The sequence below is a fragment of the Vigna unguiculata genome, chromosome 7 (genome assembly GCF_037176805.1).
Source record: "Vigna unguiculata cultivar grain cowpea cultivar isolate G323 ecotype 2 chromosome 7, ASM3717680v1, whole genome shotgun sequence".
Classification (NCBI taxonomy): Eukaryota; Viridiplantae; Streptophyta; class Magnoliopsida; order Fabales; family Fabaceae; genus Vigna; species Vigna unguiculata.
This window is the reverse complement of record NC_140798.1, coordinates 26688303-26697513: the sequence shown is the minus strand read 5'-3', so window position 1 is coordinate 26697513 and position 9211 is coordinate 26688303. Positions and strand designations below refer to the sequence as shown.

The window sequence follows — 9211 nt, the reverse complement described above, 5'->3', positions numbered from 1 at the left end:
TTTTAAATAAATTAGATTAACTTAATGTTTTAAAAAGTAATTTAATGAATTAAAATATATCAATTATATAATCAACGATGAACGCAGAGTTAAACGTGTACATACACACTATAGATTTCTTATATCTTAAACACAATACCAAAATTATTAAAAAAAAAAAAATGACTTAATAACTTCTTTGTCCCTGTATTTACAATATTTATTTACCCAAAGAGAATATATTGATTTTCTTTAAAAAAATATAAAAATTAGAATAAAATAAAAAACATCGAATCATTACTATAAATATACAAATAAACAATCCTAGTAATTAAAAAGAAGATCAGAATTGCAATTTCTATGAACTGAAAAAATGCAATTGATGAGCTGAAAAAGTAACAGTGACTAGTAGCAGATGAAGTAGTTGGAGAATCTAATAAGAAACTATTTAGAGGGTCATGTCTTGTGGGTGAGTTAGGTCATGTACTCCCACTTTGCATATGGAAATGTCCATCACAGTATCATTACTATATAGATGCCAATTCCATCACTCTGATGCAACACACTTATTATTTGTCACTACACAAATATTCGATTCTCCACTTGACCACCGATTAACAACTCAATCTGTTGAAATGACGAAATCCACTGCAGATGAGATGTTATTGGCTTAAAGTGCACTGCACCACTTACCTCTTTTCCTTCTCAGATCATAAAACTCATCCATGTGGGTCCTCCTTGCTCACCTCAAACCCTACAATCAAAACTAGCTTCATTTTGGAACACAAAAGAACCAACATTTCCCTGTTCAATCCTCATCACATACATGCACAACAATATTCTAAGGTCCGTCAATTCGATGCTCGCTAACAATTCCAAAAAATAAAGTTGCTTCGGTGGGTTTAGGAGAAAAGGTACGAGTTCAACATCCTCCACGTAAAAAAGCTAATTATTAATATTTAGAAGCTTTCGGGTTCTTTTCAATTTTCATAAACCAATCTAGTATCATTCATTCATTGGGTAGTTGCTCCTAATAATTCATACCGAAATGTGGCAAATGGGTACACTCATATCTCTCTCTTTTCTACATTGCAGATGAACAAGTTAACGTGACCATATAAGAAACAGATTAAATTCATTCAACTACCAGAGTTTACTTTTTTAGAAATTGCTCTTTTCTCACCTGCTGCATTAACCAAGCAATTCGTTCCATGGTTTTTTTTCGCCTTGCCTGCATCATATATACATGAACAAACAATATCAGTTTACAATCCTCTTAGTTTTATACACTTAATCAAATCCTTTGTTAACCTCTTAATAAGAGTTGTCATCAGGTGAATAATAATTTAAGAATAAAATCTAAGAACTCTCATTATATATAGATATGTTACATAGTTTATAGCAGGGTTGCTTGAGTGCAGGATCATTTGTTGATTCCGGTGGTTCCTCACCAAATATCATCTCACAACTCATGTCATCAAAATCTGTGTGAATCAAAAAGATACAAGTAACAATCAAAACACTACGTATGAATATGAATATATTCATTTCATTAATGAGATTTAGTCAATTATGTATTCATGCACTTGTAGGAATGTTGCTTATTTTTGCTTATGCAGAATTGACTGGTGCATGATGCAGATTCTGTCTCATGATTAATTTTTCAACGCTTTTGGTGAACTGAACTCATTTTTTGTGGTGGGTTCATCATAAATACGATATCCTGTGTAGAGTTCTACATACAAAAAAGTACGTGGCAGATCCATTTTAAAATATAATATGATATTTTTAGTTACAATTTAGTATTTATGTCAAAAACTTTATTCTAATTCTTGATTACATAAACGACCTGAGAATCAAACCACTTGCAACAACTTTTTTTCTAGAATTATAACTATTTTTAGTGGCATTTTTAGGTGCTAATTTCTTAATGAAAAACATGCAAATTGAGTGTACATATGTATCATTCGTCTGTGTTCTGGAATTCACAGAACCTTTAAATTTAGCAATGTGGCATTGTTAGTGACATAAATGGGACCCTTTTGTTGAATTGATGAGCCTTTTCCACTTAGTTATTGATTTTGGGTTAAATGCGTTGCCCACTTATGGTACTTCTTTCGTTTTCATTTTTTAGCGGCCCTCTTAAAACCAAGAAATAATTTCGTGGCACTAAAAACATAAATTTTAATCGTGTTTTTAATTCTTATAAATGTAATCATATTTTAATTTTTACGTTATTTATTTTCTTCTATTTTTATCTCTCCTATTTTTCATATAGAAAATAAAAACAAGTCTCTCGTAAATTTGTAGATTTTGAATATAATATTCCAATACACAGAAGAATTCTGAAAAAAAAAAAAAAAAACTTTGTTCTCAATGCACTAATACTTCAATTTGGGTTACTTATCCGTGTCCGACACGTATCTATGTTCGATACTTTAGGATACTTTATCAATACTTATCAATAAAATATCTAATTTATAAAGTCGTAGTACACTACAAGAAAATGTTTGAATAATGACAAATTTTAATGACAAAAAATTATTAGTGACCAATTTAGATACCAACTTATAAACTACAAATTATTGACAATTAAAATAGTTCCAAAAAATTATAATTGGACTCTAAATTGATAATTAAAATAGTTTTTATTATGAATTGGTTTCTAATTAACTACCAAGGTTTTGACTATCAAAATAATTGGTTTCTAAATTGGTCAATAACATTAGCTATCAAGGTTTTGGTTACCAAAATAATTGATCTCTAAATTGGTTTGTAATTAGGAAATTGGTCTCTTACATATTTATGGTTACTAAAATTGATCATTGTTTAATAGTTTTCTTGTAGTGGTACTTTTATGATGACAATAATTCATATTTTTTTATGTTGAGAATTGTAGTACATATACTTTTATTTTGGATTAAAACAATAACAATCTCATATTTGTTATGTTTTTAAGAATTATTGTAAACTTTTTAATATTCATATATCATGTATCTATCACGTATCATATCCTATTATTTTTAAAATAAACATATCGACGTATCAGATACGTATCGTATCCAATACTCGTATCGTATCTGTGCATCATAGATTCTCATTCATTTTCATTTCGGTTGGATTTCATTGTTATATAAGGAAAAATAAAAGAAAGTGTCAATCACAACCTGAAATTATTTTCATAATATTCATTATTATTTTTCTTTAAATGTCATAAATTTAATTTTTATTTCAAAAAAAAACCTAGAATCAAATTATTTATGAAATGGTAAAATTTATACACCTAGTAATCCACGGAATAATTTCCAAAAAAAATGAATATAACTTATATTATTGATTGATCAATATCAATATACATAGTGACTGTCTCATTAATAAAGTTTACAATAAAGTGAGAATATAAGAGAGAATTAGCAATTAAAACACAGTCCTAAAAAAAAAAAACGCTTAAATTCAATCTAACCTAACCTTATATGACTTAGGTGCAACATGGCATAGGCTTAACATGGTTTTGACTCTACCTAACTTAGAGCCAACTCGAGTTGATCTAATAACATCCAATTCAATTTGAACTCGAGTTGATCTAATAACATCCAATTCAATTTGGACTGACATTAACTCAACCTGACATGGTAACGACCTTTGTGGGCCATACTCATGCAGACCTATCATAAGCTTAACTCAACTTAAGTCAACTTGGCATGATCTATCTCAATTGTCCTAACTTGACTTGACCTAAATCCATTATAACTCGATTTAGGTGGGCAATATTTGATTTGGCCTAACTTACTCTCGGACCTAACTAAGCTCAACATGGTACCGACCTAACTAAGCTTAATGTGGTGCTCAAACCGACACATCCCAACATTGTATCAGCTCTACCCGTTTTGATCCAATATAGGCTTGGATCGACCTGGCCTACCCTTGCTCAAAATAACTCAACATTATTTAGGCTTGACTCGACTTGGCATGGGTCTGGCCTAACTTCATCGTACTTAGGCTCGACTTGATCAACCTAATTTGGCCTTATGTGGCATCTACCTAACTTATTCTAACATGGGGTTGACTCAATATAGGTCCAACCATCACAGTTAGAGATGACAAATAAACTCGTCCCCATGGGTATTGCCCAAATTCGTCCAAGTTTTGATGGGAAATCCCCGCATTGACTGCGTATGGGTATGGAGAATCCCCAACTTTTTCAATTGGGTATGGGGATATACATATCCACCCCGTCTCCGTCCCCATACCTGCCATAATACCCGTCCCCGCCATATCCACATCTCTGTTTAAATTATTAAAATATTCATAGTCAAATTAGTAACATTTTATATTGTTTGTTTTACATGAAATTATTTCGCTTCTCCAATATATTTTCATCTTATCATAACCTTTATCCAATTATGTTCAATTGATGTATGTTAATTAAATATTTTTTATGTTTCACATTTGAATATTTATATTCTTTTTTAATATTTTTATTTATTATATATTTTCCTTTCACATGAAAATGTTAAAGACTCTCAATTCAAGTGTTTAATAGCATAAATCTTTCATTTACTAGGAAATATGAAAAATTTATCTTCTTTACTCTATTATTATTAATTTTTATTTCATTTGATGAACTTTTTTGTTTTGCTAAAACCATTTTTGTTATTTCTCAACCATTGACTATGTTGATATTTGAAAGTTTTTATTGGATCTCTAAGGTATTTTTCATCTTATCATAGATGTAATTATATATATATATATATATATATATATATATATATATGTTTTTCTTTGTGCGATTTCATTCAATAATCTCTCAAATTGTTTCTAACACACATATTTGATTTTTTTTATTATTTTAAATACTATTTTGATATATTTTATATAACTTTTTTAATTTTCTAACTCATTATCAAACTGTAATTGTGTCACTATAATTGTATAAATAAATTTTAAATTCTATAATATAAAAATTTAATATAATTGCTATGAATTTTTTTTATCATCATCCAACATTTATTGAAGTTCAAAAGATACAAGATCTATGTTGAAAATTTATTATTATTACTTTAATCTTTATTCTTTGCATGATTTTGATTAAGTGATGTATTATAGTTTTTATTAGTGTATAAAAAAGATATTCATTAGAATTTAAATAATTGAAGTAAACAAACATTTAAAATATATTTTAATTTGAATATTTGTTTTCCTTTTATATTTTTTAAAAAATATTTTTAAATTTTATCAACTAAGTTTCGTTAATGTTTTCAAATTTAATAAATGTTTTTGTTCTCATGAAATTCTATTTGGTATTCTAATTTGAAATTTCTACAATTATTATTTCTTTCTAAATATTTGATATCGAAGAAACAAACCTCCACTTAATATTGAATATTTGATAATGATATATTTCTTTTACCGTAATTTTATATTATTTTATGAAAATTAATTAATTAATATTGAAACAATAAGAAAATGGGTATGAGTATGGGTACGAGTATATACCCATTACCCGGTGAGGATGGAATGAAACAAAAATTTAATACCCGTTGAGTTTGGGTACGAGGATGGGGATGAATTTTTTTATGGGGATGGATACGAGATTGTGAAACTCGTCATCGCCTTGTCCCGTTGCCATCCCTAATTGCAGTCCAACATAAGTACTTAATTTGGTTTATTTGCTTGACCTTGGCCCAAATTGACTTAGTCTACATGGACTTAAGCTAAGTCAGACTTATATAGTCCCGAGTCGACTTAGTCTAACATGCACCCAGTGCCACTCAACCCAACATGGAAATAGGATTATACAACTCAATATGGACTTGGTCTTAATTTGCTTGACTTATGCCTTACCCAACTCAACTTGACTTAGGCTTGACCTGTTTGTCTCAACACAGGCATCAGCGACTTGGCCCCACATGGTCTTAGCTTGATTCAGCCTAACATGAACCTGGCTCCGCTTGTTTTTCTTGTAGACTTGGTCAACTTAGTTCAACCTAGACTTCACCCGACTCAACACAATGTGGACTTACATTGAATTTATCCTAGCTTAACTGAGCCCAATGTAGAGCAGGGCCCACTTGACCCAACGTGTATCTTTGATGACTCAACTTAAACTGGGCCTTGCTCGACTCAGCATGACTTGGTCCTCACCTTGTTTTGGCTTGATATGGCCCTATCTAATTTGAGTTAACTTTGTCTCAACTCGATTTAGTCTCACATAGATTTGGTTTGGCCCAACCTATACATAGTATGTCCTAGCCTAACTTGACTTTTGTGTGACCTGTTTTCTTATCTTAGATATCCAACTCAATTTTTTATGACTTGGATCGGCCTAGACAACTTTATATGAACTAGGTTCAACCAAACTTGATTATAGCTTATTTGAATTTGACTTAACCTAATATTTCATAACTTGCACTACACTATACTCACCTTAATTTTAGATTTTCAAATTCCAATTTTTTTTTTTAAATGACCAGTGCTTGTTAAAAAAATATGAATTTAAATTTGATATAAATAATTAATATGATTTGGAATAATTATGAACTATACTTGAAAATTTAGATTATCAATTTGGCTTATCGTATAGTATTATATTAAAATTACCATAATTTAAATATAACTCATAAATATTGTTATTGAGATACTTACTAGGGACCATGTTGACTGACATACCCAGAGAATCCTTAATGAATGATTGAGTTGGTAGTTTGCAAAGATTGATACACATCCCTACACAATTTGCCTCCTCTAAAAATCTGCAAATATATATTCACTCTTGTATTGTAAAACTTCAATATTCACTCTTAAATAATATAATGTTTTTTTAAATTCAAGTTATTTCTTATTAAGGCATTTTGTTTATTTGTTATCATTACATATACATTTATTTGTTGTTTAATAGTAATAATATATAACATGACTAAAAATAGTATAATATATAAAAACATTAAAAACTTGTTAGGAATTGATAATTAATATTAAAATACTTGTAATATTGAAGCGACATACCTGCATTTTTTTATGTGAACTACATTTTTCTCTCTTCTCCCCTCGTCCATGTCCGATTCTCTCACCTTCACATCACATGGTGAAACTAATGGATTTAGTCTTGTAGATTCATCAACATAACATACATTATAAATACAAAGTAAAAGGATATGTTACCTGCATGAATATTTATGTATGAAAAAACTGGGAAATGATTGCTTTACTATACTGTATATTATTGCATGGTAAATAATCACTTCCAGCTCAATTTTACACTTATGTTGCTTTAAGGCTTAAAAAAAATTTTAGTTATGAGTTAAATTTTTTTTTTTTTATAATATAACTAAAATGTACCCTGAATTTAACTAAAATGTATTGATAATATAATTTTTTCTATTTTTTCATACATTATAATTAGTTGTTATTGGCTTCTTTAATAAGTAATATAAAAATCATAAATAACAAGATTTTATTATGAAACTAATACTTAGTGGGAGATTAAACATACTGTTCGTTGTTATTCTCCAAAAATGTATTGTTGTATATGTTAAATTAGAATATATGTCGATGAATTATATAGCATATGTAACAAATGTTTATCATTATATATATTTAAGTTTGGGTTGCTTACCTCAGAGGGGCCTACTAGCCATGCAAAGAACAAAGTGGTGAAGATCGCAAACAATGTCCTGGTGAATTTAGACGGTGGTAACATTTTCTTTATCTGTGTTCCTTATGCATAAACAAGTCATTGCTTATAATTCTAAATTTATATTATATTATATATATAGTCAATCCAAATAAAAATAAACTTAAAAATGGACAGAGAGATAGGAATTGGTTGAAAAACATGCTAACACTTTTATAGTTAGCTAAATAGTTCTGAATTTAGTAAAATAAAAATATTGATCTTTCACTGCTGTAAAGAAGAGTTAGGTTAATAGTTAATATAGTTAATAGCAGAAGTGGACACACATCATGAGACCCTAAACAGTGTATTGTCGAATTGGAAGAAGGAGAAGTGAACTCAAGTACGGTCCTTCCTAGTCGAATGTACGCTGTTTCGTTCTTCTTCACTTCCATCATGCCAAGCAAATGCAAGTGGGAAGTGTCACGGTGAAACACACCAACCATGGGAGAAGGAAAAGACTAGATCTCACAAAATCAATTCACAACAATGAAACTGAAAAGGTGAAAAACTAAAACCAAAATGAAAGATTTTCATTAAGAAAAAAAAAAAAAGGAAAAAGTTATAAGAAGCAATGTTAAAATACTTATTTTTCTCCCCTTCTGTTTGTTGAAGAAGGCATAAAGATAAAGAGCTCACCAACAAAAACATTGGCTTGGGGAAGGCTCTGTGAAGTGCTTGAGTGACAACTTGACGCTGTTGACTGGGACTAAAATTCTGTGAAGCCATGGTAGCTGCTTCTACGAGGCTCTCATACCCACTCTTACTGTTTCTGAGTCCTGCACATACATATATAGAATCAAGAAAAAAGAAGAAGAAAAATGAAAAATATTACAAACTTCTTATGAATTGATGAACAATTACCTGTTGTCTCTTGAAGGCATTTTGACATGTGGTTTGTGGCCATGTGATCAAAAAAGGAATCTTTGTAGACATTAGTTTTTGTTGGTTGTGCTGAAATGTCATCTGCAGGCCTTGCCAGCACTGCAACCACACAAGGGTATTTAGGTTTCCCATGAGGGGAAGTTATTAGGGTTGGACTCCTGCACTGTGCAACCAATTTTGCATCCATTTGTGAGCGTTAGGGAGTGAGAGAAATAGGGGTTTGAAGGGGTTATATAAAGAAAGAAAATGCATGAAAAGCATCTTCACACAAAGGTTATGCTCCTGATTAGGGGATAGTGGTATCGTCTGTGTTTCTTACTTTAAGGCTTACACGCAATTAGTGAAACCACTGATCATATATGGGAATCTATATCTTACTTCACTTATAATAATTGTTTTATTATTTAATAGGTAAAAAGAAAAAATAGGTGTTCGGTGGATATTTATATTCTTTTATATCTCTCTTTCTAATCAAATTTGAACTTCTTTTATATTTCGCATGAGACTTTTTTTTTTTTCAGTACTTCTTTTATTCTATAGGTAATTTCTATAAGCATTACTGTTAAAAATAGGTTTAATAGTAGATCTCTTTTCGTTATAAAATTTCAATTGAGTCCCCACTTCTAAGTTATTTCAATTGAGTTCTATTTTTTTAAATTTGTTCTAATTTGATCA

General features: G+C 29.8%; 1 pseudogene across 1 annotated transcript; it reads right to left on the bottom strand.

Moving 5' to 3' along the window:
• Window positions 1–309: 309 nt before the first annotated feature.
• On the bottom strand, window positions 310–8724 carry LOC114192819 (beta-carotene isomerase D27, chloroplastic-like; annotated as a pseudogene). The gene is made up of 8 exons (XR_014996434.1): window positions 8516–8724; window positions 8291–8430; window positions 7595–7687; window positions 6985–7069; window positions 6625–6731; window positions 1371–1463; window positions 1163–1210; window positions 310–733 (listed from the first exon to the last, which is right to left on the bottom strand). The product of XR_014996434.1 is annotated as a beta-carotene isomerase D27, chloroplastic-like (transcript).
• Window positions 8725–9211: the final 487 nt, after the last annotated feature.